At 35.0% G+C, this 24,857-nt stretch overlaps 1 protein-coding gene across 3 annotated transcripts in view; it reads left to right on the top strand.

The window, feature by feature from the left end:
* The window catches only part of Pde4b (phosphodiesterase 4B), a 524,185-nt gene that overhangs the window by 67,291 nt on the left and 432,037 nt on the right, over positions 1-24,857 (top strand). Inside the window, exon 1 of one of the 3 annotated variants that reach the window (XM_074079856.1) lies at positions 18,126-18,295. The exons of the other annotated variants lie outside the window; for them this stretch is intronic. The gene's annotated coding sequence lies outside the window, so the exon portion shown is untranslated. Of the gene's footprint in view, positions 1-18,125; positions 18,296-24,857 lie in introns of those variants that run through there. 3 annotated transcript variants of the gene reach the window in all.

The raw sequence follows: 24,857 nt of genomic DNA, 5'->3' as shown, positions 1-24,857 counted from the left end.
TTTGTATAAGAAAAACAAGAAAAGATTAAAAGAAAAACATGGCACTTTGCTTATTTGAGATAAAGGTAGCTACACAGGGAGTTTCCTTGTAGATACTTCCATGTATAGATGTATTATAACCCCAATTGGTTTATGTCCTCTAATTTTCTTCATTCTAACTTAGTCCCTTTCTTATTTATTTATTTTTTTGGCAGTACTGGAGTTTGAACTCAGGGCTTTGTGCCTGGTAGGTAGGCACTCTACCAGTTCAGCCACTCCTCCAGCCCTTAAAGTAGTTAAGAATTTAATATAAACATATATATGTATATATGTTCATGAACATTCTCTATAATTTCATTTTTTCTTTATGTTATCCTCTCATCTTTATTGCTTCATTTACTTTCATGGACAGACAGTTAAACCAGTACAAAAATTTATATGAGAGTGGGGTGAATTTTTCAGGATTAAAAGAAAAATATAGATGAAAAGATGAGTTGTATTACATCCTAAACCTTCATCTTTAGCCTGAATCATGTAATAATTATTCAGCTACTATTTTTATTCTGGATTCCACAAATGTAAGTAAGTAGATACACAGCATGTTTTTTTTATTGCAAACATTTCTTTATAATATTTAATGCTGTGAACCTTTACAGAAATTCAATTATCTAAAACATTGGCCCTAAAAGGTTGTCAGCATCTCTTCCTTAGGATCATAAAACTTCTTATGAATATCACAGCACACAGTACTTATATTTCATCAAATGGCTAATACAAATATTAATGCAATCACACAGAGACATGTTACATAATACATATATGCACACGTGTGTGTAAAATTCTATAGTTAGATTGAATTTTATTAAGTTAGAAAAATTGGACATTGTAAAATAATAGTAAATAAAGTCAGACATATTTAAGACTTTATTTTTATTTACTGTTAAATCTTTTTATGTTAGTGCGAGTGCATTGTCATGCTCTGCAGGGTCCTCATTGGTAAGATCAGTAAGTGACATATTGGTAGGCGGAGTTTCCTAAATGCATCATCTTACAGCTAATTATAGATAAATTTACATAATTTATGATATGTTGTAAACATATAAGTTATTAGTGTCTGTTACTGGTACTTGTGCAATTTGAAATATTTTTGTGATTGCAAATGATAGATGGAATGTGTTTCTGTGTAACATTTTCAAATTATGTGGTCAGTAGAGAAATTATCAAAATTAAAAATTTAACATGAAAACATTTAGAAAACACTTAAATAATAAGAATAATTTGTTGAGGGGTTATGATGTACTTTTTATTATCTAAGTACTTTATACACAAATCTTCATGTTTACTGTGTATTATCTTCATTTTAGAAATGAAGGAACAAAGAGGCAGAAAAGTTATACCCTGTGTTCTTCCCTTGCCTTGCCCTCCAGTCGCCCATTAGTGATTCTATTGGCTGAATCCAGACTGAAGCCATTGAAGAGAGACCCCTGGGAAATGCAGGATTCATAATTTACAATCCTTAAAATACAGTCCAAAGCAGAGGGACGCTGAAGAGTAGCTCCCATGGCAAACAGACCCAGAACTAACACATGAGATTATGTAACAGGCACAGATAAATACTATTTTTTATCTTTATGAGTTTTCATATGAAATGTATTTGATTACTCACTTGTTTAAAAAAATGTTAGCCCTTGCTAGAAGAATGTGATTCAAAGATGAAGTAAACAGGTTAGTAGGGGAAGAAATGAATACTGTGTAAGACCTAATACTGTAAGCTAAACATGTATTTAAAGTATGATAAAAAAAAACAGATGGGAAAAGACTTAAAGGAAACAGAAATCTGGAAATGCACCACAGAGGAAGCATGTGATGTGAGCTGGGTTTTGAAGTAGAAGATTGTCTGGGACCCAGTAAGGCAGATGTTTAGACACAAGATAAGCATAAATATAAGCACAAAAGATTTAAAGGGAGTTTTGTATCAGGTATAATCACTAAGCCTATACTGCTGTCAGACAAGGGCTGTAGAAGAAAGTAGAGGGAGCATTGTCTACTGTAGTTTATCTCACAGTCATTTAAGAACATTGATTCCTTCCCAAATTTAAGGGCTGTCTATCTCCCAAATGTCTAAAGATTTGTTGTATCCATCTTTTTTCTCTTCTCATTGCTTCACATATGACCATAGGGTTGATGCTGCTCACAGTTTTTGTATTTTTCTTGCATTATGGAAGGATCATGAAATGGAATTGCAAAGGAAAATGCAGTTGGCTTCTCAGCTCCAGAGCTTTAGCATTCTCTGCTTCCCAAAATGCTTGCATGCATCATGCCTGCTACCACATTTGTGAAGGGGATGCCAGTGGGTCTGGCTCTTTACTCTTTGTACTCTTTGACTTGCTTTTAAGTCTGGCCAGGGATGAAGCGATCTGGCAATCACTCAAGCTGTAGTGCTTTAATTTGCTTTAATACCTGAGCAGAAGCAGTCTCCACGATGTGGACACTGTGAACACCTTCTGCTCCTTGACTATAAGAACCCAGACCCTGGATGAAGGAGAACCACGCCTAGCCTGAGTAGTGGCTGCCAATGCAATGTGAGACTTTTCAAGTGATAAAATATTTCCCTTTCTATGCTGGTTGTTCTGTCTGCTTCCTTAGACGCATTCTCTGTTCTTCTCTGTGCTTTGAGAGGCTGGTCTGTATGACCTCTTGTTATAGGCTGAATGCTTGCCTTCCCTTCAAATTCCTAGATCAAAATCCTAACCCTTAAGGTGATGGTATTAAGGTGTGGGACCTTTTGTTAATGAGTCATTTATAAGATTAGGGCTACTATAAAAGACTCCAAAGAGACCCACCTCTCCACTTATCTACCATGTGAAGACACCGTGAGAAAACACAGTTTATGAACCAGGAAATGAGCCCTCACCAGACACTAAATTTGCCTGTCACTTGGTCTTGTTACATCTTAGTCTCCAGAACTATGAGAAATAAGTCTCTGTGGTTTATAAGCCACCCAGTTTATGGTACTTTGTTACAGCACATTAGGACAGTGCTTCCTGTTCTTTGGATTCCAGTTGATTTTGACCTGTGGAAGTCAATAGAAGAAGGGAAAACGTGAAGAGAGTGGTTAAGTTATTTATTAACCTCCCAAGCCGGGTTTCTGTGCAGGCTATGTTCCTCTGCCAAGAACAAGGGAACTGACTCCCTCATTCCTGACTCTAGCACAGGTTTCAGGAGCACTGCGTTCCTTCCCTTGCCCCTTATACCTAGGCACCTTTAGTCTTTGGGAGCTTCATGGTCAGTTTCATTAACCCTGACTGTACCTAAGCCCTGTAAAGTGACTCTTCTTTCAATACTCTTAAGTTAAACCCTCTGAGTGTCTTCTTTATGTTTGTTCTGGATGCTGACCCCTTCTTCAGGATTAATGAATGACCTAGCTGTCAGAAATTGCTGTCAGTCATTTTCCCTCATTGCCCACTTCCTGAGGCAGCCTATATCCTATGCAGCAAATAATCAGCGTGAAAGCATCAAGGGCCTGGCCCCTTGGACCTAGCTTGTGATATCCAGAAGGTTATTTGAGACCATTATTTGGGTGGGACCAAAACTTTGCATCTCTCCTCCATACCACCACACCTGCTTTCTTGATCTCACTTCCACAAATGTGGATCCTGATAGTACTCTCTAATAATATTTTGAAGTATTATTTTTCTAAATGTGGATCCTGATAGTACTCTCTAATAATTTTTGAAGTATTATGGTCTTCAGCTCTATATCTGCTTTACAGAGAGAGCAATGTAAAATGCCATTTCTTTAAAAGTATGTGTGCTGGTTAATTATCATAAAAATTAATAGTCTTCTATCTACAATTATGAATAGGTCCCATAATGGGCATAACTTTGTTTTGTACCTTCCCAGCTCGTTTTCCTGGATTCCTTTAAAATCTTACACACTTATGCTAATCTGTGCTCTTGAAAAATGAGCCACAAATACTAATTAAAACAACTTAAATAGCCAGTTTATGCCTGTTAAGTGAGCAAAAATACAATAGCCTCTAGTATTGGTGAAATTGTTATAGCACAGATGTATTTATTCAGTGCTGATGTCATTGTACACCAAAATAAGTCTTGAGAAAAATAGCACGACATTAAGTATCATTATACTACTTAAAGTAGTGATCACTTTCATGAGAATTTATTCTTAAACAATTAACAGGAAGAACAATATATATATATATATATATATATATATATATATATATATATATATACACACACACAAATGATCATCTTTGAAAAAAGAGACCACCACTTAATATCTAAAAAACACTGAGCTTGTTGCCTTTTTAAGCAAGGGAGAGCCTTGCTTGTGAAGCGCAGCCCTTCTGAATAGTCTGAAGCTGATTTTGTGTGGAGTCCAGGATTTCTAAAGTGGGACGTTTAGTGATAGGTTGACCCAGTGTTGCAGAAGTATGTTATCAGTGTGTGTTTGTTACTGATTGCCTGACTTTAGAGGTACAGTTACTGAAGTCAAGCTGTTCTCCCATTGGTTGGCTTTCAGAGGTTCTGAGCCTGGTTGGCTTCTAGGAACATGGCTGTTGAAGTGTGTTTTCACTGACCAATTGTATACGTTTAAATCCAGCTTATTACCATGGCTACTGAATAATCAGTCTTTTCCTGATTATTTCACATTCCAGTAAAATGTGAAACATTTTACTCTCAACAGCATGTAAAAACACAATAATAGAAACCTGGACATAATGTCTGTTAAATATACATATTACTAATATACATATTACTAATTATTATAAATATTAGTATAATATTAGTATTATATTATATTATATTAGTATAATATTAGTATTATAAATATACTAATATTATAAATATACATATTACTAATAAGATTATGATAAAGACATAATGAAATGCTATATAGTAACTATTATTAATATTGAATGGTGGCATAGTAAAAAGCTTATCTTTGAGGGTAGATTTAAAAAACGTTTTGAATTGAATTTTCTTGCTTGAATTTTCAAAAGGACCAACTCATAGAGAATGACACGTTCAATGTTTTATATGTTTTTTTGTATAAGTGTGAACACACATATACTATAATGCTTTTCAATAAAGATTTTAAAGGAAAAACAATCTAATAATCCAACAGGTAAAAGGAGCATCTGAAGTTTAATAGGTGCTATGGTTTAGATAGTTTGCCCTCTCAGAAACTCATGGTGAAATTTGATCGTCATTGTGACTGTTGGAAAGACCTACTAGGAGGTGTTTGGATCATGGGGCAGAGCCTTCATGAATACGTTAATGCCTTTTTTGTGTTAAGTATGGATTGGTTACCTTGAGAGTGAGGTGTAATGAAGCAAGCCTGCCCACATGTTTTGTGCACCCATTTGCTAGCCTATGTTTACTTCCATAAATTGAAGCTACACATGGCCCTCACCAGATGTAGTTAATGGATCTGAACTTCTCAGCCTCCAGAACAAACCTTTTGTCTTTATGTCTCATGTATTCTGTTATAGAAGAGAAAGTAGACTAAGGCAATAGGGATCACTGAAGACCAGTATTCCTTTAAGACACAAATGAACCCATCTCCATTTAGACAGTGGAAAGTGGGAAAACACTGACCCTGTACTGACATCTTAATGTAACTCTTTGCTCTGTTGCATTGCTTATCTGATTTTGAGCAAACCATCTGTTTGAGCTTTGTTTTCTAAGTTTTAAATGGGACTAATAAATATATACTTCATAGGATTAGGAGAATTAGATGAAATTCTAATAGTGAAGATGCTTTATAACTACAAATATTATGCAAACTATATTATTAAGGCCCTTGCTTGTCACACTGTAAAATTTACACTATGAGTAACTCAAAGCTTGTTGCTAAAAATATAAAAGAAAACCGAAATTATAAATATTTTTGAAAAATAAAGTGCTTCATAACATAAAATATGTTTGGGATTGAAGCCAAGGAAAGCACATGCTTCTGCTACTACAAATATTTTTCCTTTTATGAGGTTCTAGACAAGCCAGCAATTGAATAAGAGTTGACCAGGGATAAAGGGGGACAACCTTCTCAGAACACCGATGTGATTGTTGCTTCAGTGGGCGCCCTACACCCAATATGCTGGCATTATGGGTTATTGTGTATTTATCTGTGCACACATGTGTCCTTTTACTTTGGGAAATTGTGTACAGAAATATCCTACTGGAAAACTACAAGTTTGTTGCTACCAATACATCAATGTCTGGATAAATGACAAATGAAGTATATACTCTTCCCTATTGTGTCTACAAGCTTCACAATTCTACCAAAGGTTAAACATGCCCCCAAAGTATAAAGCATTTTATGCCATGTTTGTACAGTCATTCATTTGGCAAACTCAAAAACGTTAAAGTTCAACTTTTAAAAACATAAGCAGCTAAACCATAAATGTTTAAAAAAATCCCATTTGAACCATTGAGAAGATGAGAAATTTAGAATTGATGGGCCTGCAAAACTTAAAAAGATTGGAAGAGTTCTGTAATTTAAAGCATGATGAATTTCTTTCCTTTCCACTCTTATCTTTGCTTCTTTTTAAAACTTAGTTAGATTCTTCTACTGAAATGAAACTAAAAAATTTAAAGATCATTTACCTTATGTTGATTTTCATTTTTATGAAAAGGTCATTGCTGTAGAAATATCATTTTATGTACATACTATTTATTTGTAATTATACGTGTCAGTGTTTGAGCACAAGTTTCATGTTTATTCTAATACAGTAAAAATCTGAGCCTTTCTTACATCGGGAACTGGAGAATTCTGGAATTTAATCACTGGATAAGCTAGCCTTTGTAGCAAAGGCAAGTTTGCTACATTGGTACTCTTTGTTGTGCTTTCTTACTATGGTAACTCAAGTATCCAAACCTATTTAATCAGTGAGCAAACTAGACATTGTGACAGAGCAAAATATACATACTCAGTCTCAATGTACTTTCACTCTAGCTTGGGAGACAAAATAAACATATTGACCAATTAATGCATAATTGAAGTCAGCTGTAATCAGAGTTGAGCAAGGGAAAGAGCCCCGTGAGAGAGATAGGGTTTAAGCTGATGTGAAAGAATTTGGATAGAAGGAGAATGGAAAAACAGAAGTATATGCAAACAATTAGAGGAGAGGCAGCATGGAATATTTGAATGTATTTTGTAAGTGAAGGCTGCAATTCTGCTTCATCGATTTGAACACTCATGCATACCCACATACATACCCTCAACTCAAGATTTAAAATGATGAAAGACTGAGATGAAGCTGCTGGTGTGGAGTTAGGAATGTAGACTTTGGGGTCACACTGCCTGGCTTTGTGTCACAACCTTTCTTATTAGCTCTGTGACTTTGGACAAGCCATCTGTCTACTGTAAATCTCAGGTGCTCAGAATTTTTTACCTTTGATTTATTGCTAAAGTCTCCTTGAGACCAGAACCTGTATTGTTTATTCTTAATTAATTAATTATTGAACATTCAGGTTTTGAGCATCCATTTAAAACAACTGCTCAAGATGAGATAGATTATCTAGTGAAGGGCATCTTATGCTTGTATAGGTTACATAATTAAAATAGTGGAATTAAATACTTATCAGTTGATGGAAGTACAGTATCTTTTCTTAAGGACTGGTCACCTTTATTTATTTATTTTTGGTAATTTCATTAATACTTAGTATAGCCTTTATAAGGTTATAGTATAACTACATATACACTTTGTTAGTGAATCATCTTCTATGTGTCTGTCCCAGGAAATGAAAGCCTGGTATTATAAAACATGCTTATTTAAATAGCAGAGGTCTGGACTAAGCTTAGTTATTTCAGTGTTTTAATGGATGAAAGACTGAAATTGCACTTATGTAAATTGTTCTGATGGATTTGCCTGGTTAATATTAAGACAACATGTTATTTTTGATTCTCTTTGTGGAAAAAGATACCTGTGACTTTTACAGGTCAAGCAGTTGCTCCAGGAGTCACTAATAGAATTGAATACTGGCTGATATGACCTATGATGTCATGCCACTAGGATTTCAGGATCTCCTTTAAACTTATCCTTATCAGAGGTAAAGCTGCTCTGTTTATCTCATCTATATGTGGCTTGTTTTAAATTTCATTTTATGTATTTGTGCCTTTATGAAAGGGAAACTTTTATGATAGTAATTCCCTAAATTTTGCTTCCTTGCCTTTTAAAGTATAGCAGAGCCATAGATCATAGAATTGTAGAGCAAGAAGGAAATTAATAATGCCTTCCATAATCCCTTTATTTTACTGGTGAGGAAACTGAGGCCTATGGCGTTCTCATACTTGCTTAAGACCATAATGACAAAACCAGATTGGAGCTTATATTTTCTCTTTCCAAGGACTTTAGTACCAGAGAGACTCATAATGTCAGTAGTATCCAAACTAAGTTTTGACAGAGGTCACCATAATTGAGTCACTAAGTTATTGACATTGTTTAAATAGGTCATGATCCTGTTTTACTGTTAAGGGGATCACCAAATGAAGCATACCCCAAACCAGCTTATGCCTCTTGCTCAGCTATTAAGCCTTGGAAGTCACAATGTCTCCAGTCCTCTAATAGCAGACAATACTTTTTAAAAGAAAATGGTGAATATTAATTATCTATTTTCTCCCCACTTACACATGTGTAACCATCTTCATCCCAGTCCCTGCTTCTTTGCAAGGTGGATGGTCTACCTGTGCTCTACTTCTACTTCTACTCCATCCATTATCCTTTTACCCTCAGGTGCTTCTGGCATATAAGCATTTTCCTCTTAACAAGTAGACTTATGCAAGTCTCCTGGCCAAAGCAACAGCACAAACTCTTTGTTCCTCTTCTGTTCCTTTTCTTTTCTAAGTACTACTCCCCTTTCTCTGTTTTTTTGTGGAGATAAATTTTCTGAATTTAGCTACATTTTCTCCATTCATTAGCTAAAATTAACCCCTATTTTCTTTCATAAATTTTCATAATTTCCATAAACTCAAAGAGTATTTATTATAAACAGGTATTTAAGCAGAAAACAATAGCATGAAAGTAAATGTAGTTCACACACAAAATGTGTAATGAAGGTTTATTCTACCTCTGAAAGGAAGGAGAGATGAATTAGTGAGTGATTGTTGTGGAAGAGAGGCATACAGAAATCTTTCTTTGGAAGGGATATGGTTTTTACACCATTTCCTCCCTTCCGTGACTAGTGTTGTACCTTTTAGGAGCTTATAGCAGTCTTCCTGTTAAATCGCACTTAAAGATAAGGATGAAGTAGACTTATTTTTGGTAAAAAAAAGGCAAGATATTTACTAACTTTATATAAAAATGCAAAACATTTGGATATCTAGACAGTTTTGGATAAGAAAAACAGAGGTGGAACATTTACACTGATCAATTTCAATACAATGTTATATTTGTATAAGGGTAGACACAAAAGATTAATGGAACAAGTAGAGTCTAGAAAAAATCCCACACATACATGATCAAGTAATTTCCAATTATAGTGCCTAAATAGTTCAATGATGGAAAAAATGTACATTTTAAACAATTAGTGCTAGATATTTTGACATACAGATGTAAAAATTTAACTTGGATTAAAACTTAGGTCATACATAAAAATGAACTCAAATGTACATAGACATACACTTAAACTTAAGCAAATACATTTCTAGAAGAAAGCATAGAAAAGTAATTTGTGTGACTGTGGGTTAAACAAAGATTTATTTAGACACATAAAAAGCATATAACTTGAAATAAATATATTGGCTATCATCAAACTTTAAAAGTTTACTCTTTAAAAGACAAATCCTTTACAAGATGTATGAAATAAATAAAACTGCATTCTGCAGCTTTGGAGGAAATATTTTCAAAACATACATCTTGTAAAGGATTTGTTTTTCAGTGTATATGAATAACTTTTAAAGATCAGTAAAGAGAAAAATAACTACATAAAATTATGGACAAAAACCCTCAGCATATAATTTACAAAAGATGATATGTGAATGGAAAATAAACATGATAATATGCTCAACATTGCTAGTTATTAGTAAAATGCAAATCAAAGCCATAAGAAGATAATACCACACTCTCATTAGAATGGCTAAGATAAACAAAAATAAATGTTAATGCCAACTTTGGTAACAGTGCAGATCTTCTGGAACTCTCATATACTGCTGGCAGAAATGCAAAAGTTTAGCCATTCTGGTAAATAATTTGGTAGTCTCTTTTAAACTTAAATGTATACATTTACTAAAATGACTCAGATATCCTTTCCTTGGTATTTAACTCAGAAAAATGAAAACCACATGTCCTTATAAATATCTTATTATATTTAAATACTCATTACAATTTTATTCATGATAGCCTAAACTCAAAAATAAACCAAATGTCTGATTAATGGATAAACCAATTTGGTATATTCATTGTATGGAATATTAATTAGCAATTACAAAAGAAGTACTGATACACCCAGCAATGTGGATTGATATCAAAAACATTATGCCAAATGAAAAAAATCTATACATGAAAGACTGCATACTGATATTTCACTCATATTAAATTATAGAAAAGTCAAAACTACAGTGACAAAAAGATCAGTGGTTGTCAGAACTCAGTGTGTGGGGATTCGTCACATAGACAGGAGAACGAACTCTTTGGAGTGATGGGAAAATTCTTTGCCATTATTGTTGTGAAGTTGCAGGACTGTGTACATTACTCAAGTTAAAGTGGGTGGATTGTAATATGATATTTTTACTCCTCAAGTGCGCTGATGTTAAAAACTTGAACAACTGTACACATGGGCTCTCTATGAAAATGATCCTGGCTCCTACCAACACACAAACATTTATTCCAAATGGAAAGCAAAATTTAACATAAAAGAATAAAATAAAAGTTTTTAGAATAACAAATACTCTTTTGTGCCCTTTGGGGTGAGGAAAAATCTTATAATATAAAATAGGCTAAGTATAAAAGAAAATGGGGAATTTGATTATGTTAAAAGCTTCTCACTCAAAATGCATTCCAGGAACTGCATGTGCAAGTCACAAACTGGAAGAAATATACCTAGCCAAGGACTTGGGTAAATATAGGAGAAACTCCTACAAAAATTAATAATGCAAATACAAACCATCCAATTAAAAGTGGCTAAAAAAACTTGGTCAGACACTTAAAAAACGTGATATGCCAAAAGTTAAGAGCAACTGAAATGATTCTCTGATTTTGTTGAAGAGAAAATACATAGTGCTGTTGCTAGCTTGAGATGAAGATAGCTATACAGAGATTCCTAGCATTGCTTCCATGAACTTGTGTATTGCAACTCACATTGGTTCATCTCTACAAGACCTCCTCGCTACTTCCTGGTCCCCTTCCCGTAGTGGCCTCTGTTAATTTAAGATTACTTTATTTGCTCCTCAACAGGGAGCACATCAACCACATTCGAGATTTAGCTTTCCTTTCCTTTCCCTGTGAAATGATTCTCAATATTACCAAGTAATATTGCAAAGTAAAACCACAGTTCGATGCCATTTCATACCTTGTAAAATATCTAAGGGGAAAAAAACCAACCTGATCTGTTGGTACAAGTGCTAGTGAGAATTAGCAATTTCTGAAATTCTCAAACATTGCTGGTTGGAATATAGAATATCAAAACACTGAAAAACTGTTTGACATTTTCTTTTAAATTTAAACATACCCCAGTTATGTTAAAATTTTCATCCCTAAATAGTTCCTAGGTGAAACAAGAAACATACATGAAAATTTGTACAATATTTTAGCAGTTATATTCATAATACACCTACGTGGTAACAACTCAATTGTCTTTCAGTGAGAAAAAAGGAAAACAAATTGTGCTAATGTTCATAGAATGAAATATTTCTTAGCAATATTAAGAAAACCAAATGAGCAACTTGATATTGTAGTGGACACATGTAATCCCTACATTTGGGAGACTGAGGCAGGCGGATTTTGAGTTCTGGACCAACCTGGGCTATACAGTGCGATCCTGTCTTTAAAAAAAGGAACTGTTCTAAGTTATGACAAGACAAATTAGAACTCCATGATACTAATCTGAGTGAAATTTCTCACAGAATAGTGTATATGCTCCATGGTTCATAAACATCTTGGGGATAGAAATTATTTTCAAAAATTTTATTAGTGACTTAATTTCTTTACTGGAATCTGAAAATATTCTTTTTGTATTTCTGAATCCATTAACTTTACTAAGATATGACCGTTATGGGTGACTTTATCTTCGATCACACTGTGCCTTAACACCTTTTAATAATTTATTATTTCTAGAAAATTATCTTAAGTCATACTTTAAAATATTTGCTGTTCTTATATTATTGCCTTTTCTAAATTTTTGTTTCCTTTTTCAGAATACTGATTATGTGTTGACTGTTTTCTTTACCTATCCATTTCTCTAATTCCTTGAAACTGTTCATTTTCAATGTACTGCATTTGCTTTAAGTCTATTCCTTAATATAGTTCCAGTATTGTTAATTCTCCCTTTTGCCATTTCTAAGTTGGCCATCATTTCTATGTTGATTTCACTATGTGTTTCCATGTTTACTATGTTTTGCTGATACACTTTCTATCTTCTTTGTTTTTTACAATATTTATTAATTTGACAGACACTTATTAAATGTCTACTACAATATTTGTTTTATGCTGCTATAACAGAATACCCAAGGCTGAGTAGTTGCCAAAGAACATAAAACTATTTCTTAGAGTTCTGGAGGCGGATTGGACCAAGATGAAGCCACCAATAGGATTGGTATGCAATAAGGGCCCAGTGTCCAATTCTAAATGACATCTTGACTGCTGTGTCTTCTGGAGGAGAAGCACGGTCCTCAGACCAGAGAAGGGCAAAGAGAGAAAGGACCCACTCCCCAAAGGCGTTTAAAAAGGCATTCAACCCACCCTCGGAACCTAATCACTTCCTAAAGGGCCTATCTTTCAATACTGTCACATTGGCAATTACATTTTAGCATGAATTTTGGAAGGAAAACCATTACAACTATGGCAACTACTGAGTCTTATGCACTGTTCTCTCCATTTTCTCTCTTCTATGTGATTTTATTTTACAGAGGGTCTCTCCTCTCTCCCTCTGCCCTGCCCTCCCTCCCTCTCTTCCCTAGCTCCCCAAAATTATTTTATCGAGTCTCATAACAATATTTTCCATATACTGAGCTTTGGCTTCCATTATTTACTGTTGTATTCCTGTGTTTTTCTCTTTGTTTCTTTGTAAAGACCTGTGTTCTACCTTTTTGATTCTTACTCATCTTTGAGTAAAGTGTTTTTTTTTTTTTACTTACATACTCTTTTTCTTATTGTAAATAATTTGTCAATGTACTGTAGCATGTGCATTTATTCTAGGAAAATTTCTAGAAGTGGCTTTCTGGATTTAAAAATATTTTTTATTAGGATAAATTCATTGTATAGGGGGATTCATGTGACAATTCTGATTAGGTTTATATTGTACATTAGTATCTCCCCCATTGTTTCTCCCCCTCGGCCCCCTCCCAGCCTCACTTAAAACAATGGCAAGAGGTTTCTTTGTTCTATTTCATATAGGTGTATAAAGTCCATCAATCATATACCCTCACCTTAATCTTCTTCATTCACTTTTCTCCCTCCCCCTGTTACCTCTCCCCACTCACAGTACCTATTTCACAGTCCTGTCTTTTGTTCTTAATATTTAAGTTGATGTTCAAAGAGGTTTCTCAATGTATCCCTGCTGTGGGTATACTTTACTTTGGTTTGTTCAATCCCTTCCATGCTCTCCCTTATTCTTTTACCTCCCATCCCCATTATTCAACAGCTTTCAGTACACATCCTTACATCCTCTACCTTCACAGATGTAATATTTTATGATATTACTGATGATCTATCATTCTCTTTTCTTTTCTCTCTTTCCCTGAGTTCCACAGAGCTATTCCAGTATTACAAACGTGTTCTACATCTGAGTTTGTATATGATCATACTTGTTTTGCTGTATATGTTTATCTTTTGGATCTATCTTCCACATATGGCAGAAAACATGTGGCTTTTTTCTTTCTGAGCCTGGCTCACTTCACTTAACATGATGTCCTTCAATTGTATCCATTTACCTTCAAGCCACATGTCATTATTCCTTGCAAAGGCGGAGGTACAAATGGCTAATAAATTCAACTTCCCTGGTTATAAAAGAGTTGTAAATCAAAACAATAAGATTTCATCTCACCCCAGTTAGAACGGCCAAATTCAAGGGCAATAACAACAAATGCTGGTGAGGATGTGGCAAAACAGGAACGCTTATACATGGTTGGTGGGAATGCAAATTATTACAACCTCTATGGAAAATAGTATGGGGATTCCTCAAAAAGCTAGAGATAGAATACCATATGGTTGGAGACACCTGTACACTGATTTTCATCACAGCACTATTCACAATAGCCAAGCTTTGGAAACAATCCAGGTGCCCTAAAACTGATGAATGGATCAAGTAAATGTGGTGTATACATATACACAATGGAGTTTTACTCAGTCATAAGGAATAGGAATTAGTTGGGGTCTGTATAGAAGTGAGGTTGCAACTTTTTCCAGGAATAAAAGAAATTTTCCTTTTGTCATAGGGCTGAGTGTGTGAAGGATTCATTTCAATCTCTATATATTTTCCATTAACTTAAATTGACTCTGAAGGATTGTTTTTATTTTGAGTCCCACTTAGGGACCCATTCTTATCTTTTCAGGATGTAGTTCCTAGAAAGATGCTAATTTCATCCTGTGGTCCCTGCAAATCAAGTTTCTATCTCCATTATTTTCTGGAGAATTTTTTAAAAAAATTTATTCTATTCATATGTGCATACAGTGTTGGGTCATTTCTCCCCCCTTGTCCCCCCCACCCCCTCCCTTTCTCCTCCCCCCTCACGCTCCCTCCCTTACCCCCTTAAAATGTTTGAAGGCTATTAATGACTGCCTCTGTGTAGAAACCACTTCTCAGTGTTTATCTTATTTGACACTTCTGTGCATTTAAGACTTTGTCTGTTTGGCCTCTTTCTTAAAGTTTCTTAGAACTTTTGCCTCTGTCACCATTTTCTCCTCATTCTCTTCTCATATTTTTGATACTCCCTGTAGTCTTCTCTCTCTACTTTATCCAAGAGTCCATGCCCTTCAAATTACTTATCGCTATAAGAATACACTTTTAAAGTGCAAAGTGAACATTTGAAACTTTCTTACAGTTACTCAAAAGTATCTCCCACATCTGTTATTTGTGGAATAAAGTCCATACAATTTAGTATTACGCTAAAATATCAACATGCTCTGACTTGTATATATCTTTCCAACTGTGTCCAGCCTGCAGATTCTATTCTTCTGAGCCACGTAAAATTCATTGAACTCATCAGACACAGCATTATATTGAACATCTCTGTGATGTTTCTTCTGATTAGATTATTCTTCCAACTGATTTCCTGCAGTGGAGTCTGTTCATCCTTCAGAACCATGCTCTGGTACAAATTTATGGCCTTTTATTTCAGTGGTAGTCAGTCCATCCTGTACATGGTGTCCCATATTATATAGTGCTCAATACTGCCCATTCAACACTGTCTTCACCTGTGAGCTCTTTGGTAGGCAGACTACTTGTCTTCTGTTAGTGTCTGTCAAATAGTAAATATATACTAGTTTTCTTTAAGTAAATTAATGAACATCTTATAAAATTTAGGATTGAGACCACTACCTCATTTCCCATCAGGTATTAAAAATATGACCAAAGATAATGAAGCAGGAAAACTCACAGATATAGCTAATGTAATTTTTCTTTCTGTTTGTGTACTTAATACAGGATTAGATTTAGCTTGCTTAAAATGATAATGGTAGTAATTACCATATGGCTAAAGATAAAAAATGAAATATTAATACCTCAAATCATCTATAAGAATTCCCCAAGAAGTGAATAGGAAGATTTTGTGTAACATTTGCATTCTGAATTTGACATCTGTTGTTATCTTTTAAAATTTTTGATCAACATTTCTATTTTTTACATATAATTTCTATAACACAGCCAATATAAAAAAATAGTAAGTTCTTTAATCTGGATTGGCTGTTGTAAATGACCCATTTTTAATGACAATCTGAAAAACAGAAGGCCAAGGAGTTTTTGTGACCCAGATAATGTTATTTAGTTATTTAGTTTTATGGTAAATGAGAGAAATAGGTGTTGCTTCTAATTCAGCAATCACTGAGGGAGAGTAGTCTCAATTGTATTGAGGTTTGGATAATAATTTGCCTGTATTTTTTTATTTCTTGCAATCATCCATGAATAGACTGCAGTCTAAATGACCTGGAATTAATATCCTTTCAGATATTATATTATTTGTTCATTTTATGGTTTGTCCTATTGTGATGATTATAATATTTACCTTATCAAATTTATCTTGAATACCTGTCCAGATCTCTGGAGATTGTCTGTCCCTTGTGCGCTATTTGTTACATTCTCTTATAATAAGAAAATTCAGGCATAAATAATTCTAAGGAATTTATGTAAGGCTGTGTTATTTCAATTGCTTTTTTTTTTTTTTAAAGAAGTGAGGTTGAAAGAGGGCATCTTTGCAGTGAGGAGAATAAGACCACTGAAATGTTTTAAACGGGATTGTGATTCAGCAAGCCATCTAATGGGGATCTACAACATGCAAGACCCTGACAGGCACCACTCACTGTTTTGCATAATCCTCAAGATAACCCTGTAAGATAGGTGGGAGTAGCCTTATTTTTATAAGTAAGAACACAATTTTAGAGAAGTAAAATAAATTGCCAAATTTGTGAAACATGTACCTTGGTTCATACGTGCCAGAAATGGAACTCAACCGAGTTTTCTGATTTAGAGCACTTCCCTCTGCACGCACTGTCTTGTACTGAGTAGAGTTTATATACCAGAGAATTGGCAAACACCTGTAGCTAATACCAGGAGTACCGTTGCTCTCTTCCTAAAAACATGCAGCATTTTAACATTTTCTTACATTGATCCCATAGTATTGCAGCCATTTTAGGAATTTAGAGAGCACTAATAGTGCTCTTATTGGTAGTTAAAGATCTTGCTTTGTTTATGAATAAAGTAATGTCTTTCATCTTCCTGATAAAGTTCTACTTAAGAGCACAGTCCAAACTTGCCTTCTCTGTGAAGTGGTCCTCATGGACAGACAGACATAGCTTTCCTCTATGTTACCACTGCACCTTGTATATAATTAGTTATATCAGTTGTTCATTACCACTTTAGTACCCTACTTGCCTCTACAACCCTTGAAGAAAGAAGCAATTCCTATTCATCTATTGTATCCTCAGTGTTTGTACAGCATGTGGTCTTTTTTAGTGCTGAGTAAATTGTTGCTGGCTAAGTGAATAAATAAATGAATGCCTGAGAACATGAATATATAAACTCCTAAATACATTCTTGAGGTTTTTAAGAAAAATATAGGATGCTCCATAATGTATGTATAAGCCTTTGCTAAATACAAAACAAAGCAATCCTTTAATTTAGAGGCAACAGATATAGGTACTGTAGTGGAGTAAACTGTGGACCAAAAGGCAGTTGCTGGAATTTTAGTCTTAATTAATCCACTAACTAGATGAATGACAAGTTAGCATTTATAGAGGATCTTGTTCTAAGGCAGCCTGGGCAAAAAATGAGCACTACTTTAAAAATCACCAGAGAAAAAAGGGCTGGAAGCATGGCTCAAGCAGTAGAGCACCTGGTTCAAACTTCAGTACCAACAAACAAAATGAAACATTATTATGTATCATTCTGCTATTACCACATGTGTTTTGCCGGCTGCTTTTGAGATTACTTCTTTTTTTCCATATGTCTACATAGATCTGGTTCCCCTAATTTTTAGTAAAGATGGAACAGAACATTGTCCCAAAACTGTGTATCTATTTTTTAAGTAGGCAGAAATCATTGCCAGGGTTAATATGTAATTAATTCAGTTAATCAGTAATTGTCATGCCATTAATTTATTTAGGTCCTGGGAAAATTCTTCACATGTTTGTGGTTTTCTCAGAGGAAGTCTGTAATGATATAGTATTTATATTTCTGAGAAAGAAACACATAGAAATTCTGTGGATTTGCCTAGTTAAGACAATAATGAACTGTTATATGTTACTGTTTCAGTTGACGTTCCAAGAAAGAAAACATTTTAAATTATGGTGTGTGGCCAGGGTCCCTGAGACTAAAAAGAAGACTTTGGTCAAAGTCCTGTGTATCTCTAACATGTCCCATGAATATGTCTGAATGGCCTGGAACTGGTGGACAATTATAAAAGGTCTAAAGATATAATACTGGTGAGTGAATATCTTCTGAATTAACTTAAGAATATTAGCTTGAAGCAAAGACACAATTTAGAAGATAAAATTGTTGTGAATTCTTATTTAAGCATAAGAAAAAACAGCCAAATTATTGTCCCTTTTTCTTTATGTGTTAGGTCTACAGTTTTGTACACATAACCTAAGTTTTCCAATTTAATATAGATTTCTGAGATTCCATAAAAGTAGCTGTTCATAGACTCCACATGATCTGTAAACTGCAGAGCCTTCTATCTTCTTTGTTTCATCATTTAAAAAGTCTGGTTTCGCTCTTGTTCTAAAATCCCACTTTTATTCCTGTTATCATCCATAGCTTGACCCTGACCCATCCTCATTTGCTGCTAGTTCCTTGATAACTAGTGCTTGTCTGCTGCTTCCACCGGGCAGCAGAGGACTGAGGGCTGGTTTTGTAAGTTCTGTAAGTGTAGTGTTTGGGTGTGAACTCTGACTTTGCTTAAATGAGTGAGCTTGGATGAGTCATTTGCCCTTTCTGTGCATCAGAACTATCACCTACAAAATAAAGGTAAATACAATTATGAGAATTAAATGAGAAGATATGGTACAGGACCATGGACTAGTGCCCACCACTGAACAATTTGCATTCCTATCACAAGAGTAAGAATATGCATCCTGTCAATGTTCATTTTCTGTGAACTGATGTTCACCAGGTAGCCTCACTCTATTTCTGACCTCCCATCTGCTGCATTGGAGTGTTCACAGCTTTAGTTCATCTAGGAAGAGGTATAGAACTTCTTTTATTCAAACTTTTTTTCAGGAAATAATCTATTGCTTGGTAGAGAGGATACACTGATTAACAGTATTCACTGTGAACTTCTGGAAGGCATAAAAAACTATGCATTCATCCAAATAAATATATAAATGTGATAAAAGCTGTGATTAAGAAAAACAATGTGATAATATCTTGTGACAAATAGGAGAAACCAGTAAAGACTTTTCTGAAGAAATTACATTAAAGTTAAAGCCTAAAGATTAGTTTAAGCGTGCAAAACTGAGGATGTGATGCTGTTCAAAAATGTTCTGAGATAAGAAAGGCATGCTGGATAAACTTATAATTCAGTTTAACTAAAGACAAATGAATTAAAGGGATAAGGTGGGAAAGCTAGGTGGTACCAGAACAGGAAATTGAGGCTATAAAGGCAAACTGGGACCAGACCTGTAGAGGCTTGTATTATTCACCATCATACTAAATGTTTTGCCTTATCCTTAAAATTACAGGAAGCTATGATGACTGCAAAGAAGGGAAGTAATATAAGGGATTTTTGCATTGCTAAAATATCACTCTAGAAAATATATGGGGATAAAAAGGAGCGTAGTTCTCTGTTCTTTCAGTACAGCTCATGTAAAAGGACTGTAGCCTCCTCAGCAAAGCTGTCCTTGATCATTTTTTGCCAATAAAGGTGGCATTCACTCATTCATTCACCTAATGAACTCATTGTATACTCTTGTCATAGCATTTCTCATACTGTGCTGTTAGGGTGATGCACACCAAGGACACATTCAGTATTGTAGAATGAATAAGCATTGATTCTTCTAAAACTAGACAGTGGGCTTTTTAAGGTCAAGAACTATGTCATATTCATCTTTTCATTACACACAGCAACTAGCAAATCTCTGCCACTTGGCTTCTCAATCTTTTCTTTTTGAGGGACTAATAAAAAAAGAGTGGTTAATATTCATGATAAATGGAAATGTGGATTTGTGATCATGAATGCAATTCAGTTTTTTATACTCTCATTGACAGTTTGTAATATTCCTTGGGATCCACGAGCAGTTATAATAGGCTTATAAAATGACCAAAGAACTCTGAGGGTTGAATTAGAAGATCTAAATTTGTGCATGAGCAGGTACTAAACAGATACTTATTCAGTGAACTGAACATGTTTTAGATGTATTTGCTCTTTCATCTGTTTGTGTACCTTCTATGGTTCATTTTAGGAACCACAGAATTTAGGATTCTTGAATCCTTTACTAATCATATCTTCACTTTGGTACTGTGAGAACTCAGATTAAAAACCCTTAGATGTTAGAGCTTGCGATACCAAATTATTCACTGATTTGAACATAGGTGCTATAGTTTGGATATGGAATGTCCCCATTGTTTTACACGTGTTAAAGACTTAGTCACCAGTCTATAATATCATTGGGAGCTTGTGGAACCTTTAAGAGATGGGATTACCTTTATACAGAGGAAGTTAAGGCACTGAAGGTGTGTCCTTGAAGGGGATATTGGGAAGGCAGCCCCTTCACCCTCCTCTTTATGCTATCTGGCTACCATGGGGTGAACAGAAATCCTTCATAATATGCTCCTGACACAATGTGCTTGCTGCAACAGCCTCAAAACAATGAGGTCAGTTGTTCACAGATTTAAATCTCTGAAACTGTGAGGTAACATAAAATTTTTCTCTTTATAGTATTTTTTGTCTTGGGTATTTATTTTGTCACAGTTATGAAAAGCTGTCTAAACAATAGGACTTCTTTGTTCTTTCCCTCATATTTAAGAAGGAACAAAAAATGACTGAAAAAGAAAATAATTTATATGATAATTTGAACAGAGAAGACTAGTGGTAGCAGTTATTTTCTTTTTTAGAACAGGAGAAATAATTAAATTCCTTTAAGCTCTCCTTCTTAGTATTTACTGCAGAGAAATCCACTAAGAAATCAATTGAGGTGTAATATATACAAGGAAAAACATGGGATTAATTTGTCACTCTCTTCCTGTTATTGTTGGAAATTAACATTCATCCAAATCAATTCTATACTCAAACTTCTTTTTTTTTGGTCAACATGGGTATTGATTTCAAGTTTGTACCCTCTTAGTAATTTACAAAGAACACATTTTATAGATGAATTTGGTTTTAAGTGGTTGAACGGGAGACATGCTTTACTCAGAGTAGCATTTAGTGTAGCTACTTTGCTTTCTGATGACTGTTTAAAGAATGTCATTATCTCTTTGTTACTTATCATTTTCTCAGGCTAAGCTAGTGGTTTAAGTTCATATTAATTCCTAACACATTTCAATTTTTATCTCAAAAGTCTTTGATGCTTATTACCTAATTGAACAAGCTGATTTTTCTCTTCAAGAAATGCTTAAGTCTAAATGTTGGGTGCAATCTGTTATAATCTTGAACAATTTTACACAGAACATGACTTTTCTTATTGCATATCAATTTTTTTCAACTTTGTTTACTCTTCATTATTTGTATCATATATCACTCTAACAATTTTTCAGAGAGACCACATTTGTCTTTTTTATCTCTTCCTTCTTCTAACATGAGAGCAATGGTATTTGAATGCAGTAGACTTGAATCCCTAAAAGTGTAATAAGACCAGTAGATGCAAACTCAAAGCAGGAATTTAATAGTTTATGTATTGAATTCTGGGCATATTTATCCAATTGTTGAGTCTCAAAGGCTGTTTTTTATAGTTTTTATTTATTTCCACTAGTTTCTTGGAATTTTATTGGATTCATAAAGTTTACAGTAATTACAATCCATTTCCTTCATCTGACAATTAAGGAAACCAAAGGCCCAGAGCTTAGCAAATGGCTCTACCTAGGAAGAGTCAGGGGCTTGGTGTAGAAATGCGTGTTCAGGCTCCTCTGTGTTCAGTATTTCTTCCCCCACTTCAGACATAATACATTAGATGCTAGCTCAAAGTGGAAAATCTTCATTTCCGTTAGCTACACTTTTTGCTAGCTATTTTTAAAAGTTAATGCCCACTGGTCTAGTGTTAACATTGGTAGTTTATAAATCAGCAAAATTTCCACAGAATTACAGAACTGATATAGAGTCATAAATTTTTAGTTTTCTCAGAAAAGAATCATTAAGAAACAAAGGAAGTCATATCCACACCTCACCACATCATCATCATTTCATAAATAGGCTTTTCTGTATCTGAAAAGGTGATGAGTAGGACATTTCCTGCTAAGCTACTAAGGGTAAGTGAAACTGAACTGTGGATGGAGAACCACCAAAGAATTGTGCATTCTCTAAGAAGCATGATGTGCAACTGTGGTCAGACCCCTCCCTTTGTGCCCAATATGGTCTTTCTCCTTCTGTTAGCATATATTAAATTGCCTATAGGGGTTTCATCACAACACTTCCATACATGTATATAATGCGCTTTGATCATATCACCTCCTCTTTTACACTTTCATATTCTTGAGCCCCGTAGGTTCTAACAATAATTGTCATTCTCACCACTTTTCAACTCTCATATAAACAGACTCTGAGTGAGGACAAGAGGGAATGCAGAGAGGTGTTAGAGAAGTGAGTTATTGGCTACTGAAAATGAAGACCCACTTCTAGGGATTGGAGAGGAGGTTGTTTTCAACAAAGGTAAGACAAGCTTCTGTAACCTTTAGATTGCAGTTAGTAAAATAAAAAGGACTTAACAGAAGAAGCTGATAATGCAATTTTTGGATGATGAAAATGAAAAGGGGCTACAAGGTAACCCAAAGATTAGTTAATTGCAAGAAGCATCTACCCTTTCTAGAGCTGAGGGGAGAAAGGGGGAAGATGGTGTTAAAAATAGTCTACAAGGACAAGGAGGAGTCACCACTTGTAGGAACTGGAACAATTGAGAGGTGGCTCTGAAGCTGGTGAGTAGACCTCTGAGAGTGGTGTCATAGGGCTGTTTCTGTGTCTGCCAAGAGGGTGTGCCCAAGTTGTTTGGACTCCTGGAAGAAGAAGAAGTTCCTTTCTCTCCAGCTCTGTTCTTTTAATTTCCTACAAGGATTCCCATTGTTAGCATCTAAAAGAAGCAACCAGCTTGCAAAAATATGTGCAAAATGTATTTTGCAATATTTTAGCTCCAGTATGATAGAGCAGTTTAGAATGATTGGGGCTGAAAGACATGGGTAAATAACAGATGTATCTTATTTCTCCATTGGTCACTTATGCAGAAGACTTTCTGATTTGTTCTTTGTGCCTTCTTGAGTGAAGAGAACGAAATGGAGGGATATGGTAAGGCTGAGAAAAGAAATAACAGCAAAGAAGCCTGTGCCTTCACCTCTTATTCTAGATGTTATGTCTGGTGCCATGGTGCCATTATTCCAATCAAGGAGACAGGGGCAAGGGAAATCTAGCAGCATGGGTTTCAATACACACCAGTAATGTGGAAACTAAAGAGACTATAGGAGTTATTTCCCAGTGTGAAAGCTCCTTTGTGCTCTTTACAAGAGAGCCAGCATTTGAACATGGCCTTTGAGTAGGTGTCAGTCTGATTTTTCCAGGGAAGCACTGGCAAGTAAATGTCCAGGAGAGTAAAACTTTTGCCCTTTTCACTAACTCTTCCCTGCCATGACATGAAAGGGCTGGGTGAGGAAGGAGGGAGGGAGTATGAAAAACAGTCAAGTCACGTACACCAGCTGCTCAGTTAGGAAAGGGGAAGGAGATATGGCTGAAAGCAGTAACAGGATTTAGTTATGACTCAATCTAAACTTAAGGAACAGGAAATAGAGTTGAGATTGCAGATGGAATGCAGTTATTGGAGAAAACTAAAGCCAGTTCATTCATATCTGCACTGCACTAAGTTTGGAATATTCCATAAATAAATTACAGAGACAACAAAATAAAACTGTATTTGAATGTCATCCCCAGAGTAAATGACAATCTTTAAACTGTAAAAAAAAAAAAAAAAAGCAGCATTCTTAACAACTCTAAATATCTCATTTATTTTACTCATTTCTTCATTGTGAATCATTAGTAGAGAGTATGGTTCTAGAAAATTAATTAACATATGAATTTCCAACATCAGAACAAATAAAAAACTAAAAATCATTTCATTCACGTCCACCTTGAAATCCATTAATAAGAGGTATTCAACTGTATAGTGTCAGGTTAAAAGGTTTGGCTTTAATTAACTAATTAACAAACGTTTAAAATATCTTATTAGAATATATTGATTGTACAAAATAATGGGTTTCAATGTGCCTTTTCCATACTACTGTCCTTTGATCATATTCAGTCCTAATGCCCACTATTATGTCCCTTCCCCCTTACCCCCTGCTGCTTCTTCAAGAGTTCCTCTTGTACTTTCATGTTTATTTTTTCACCACCTACTTAGAACTCTAATGTGGGGGTCTTGGCCCACAATCAGCCATAATACAGCATGGTTAATCTCTAATCTCTTGTTTCTCATAATTCCATATCAGAGTCAAAACTGCCACTCATGAGTGAGATAATGCCCATTAGTGCTTTTTGCAAAGTACTAAAACCATTCTAGAACATCAACTAGATTTTGCTCGTTTACTCTTTTTTTTCTTTTATTATTCATATGTGCATACAAGGCTTGGTTCATTTCTCCCCCCTGCCCCCACCCCCTGCCTTACCACCCACTCCGCCCCCTCCCTCTCCCCCCCTCAATACCCAGCAGAAACTATTTTGCCGTTATTTCTAATTTTGTTGTAGAGAGAGTATAAGCAATAATAGGAAGGAACAAGGGTTTTTGCTGGTTGAGATAAGGATAGCTATACAGGGCATTGACTCACATTGATTTCCTGTGCGTGGGTGTTACCTTC

The sequence above is a fragment of the Castor canadensis genome, chromosome 7 (genome assembly GCF_047511655.1).
Source record: "Castor canadensis chromosome 7, mCasCan1.hap1v2, whole genome shotgun sequence".
Taxonomy (NCBI): Eukaryota; Metazoa; Chordata; class Mammalia; order Rodentia; family Castoridae; genus Castor; species Castor canadensis.
This window is presented reverse-complemented; position numbering and strand designations above follow the sequence as displayed.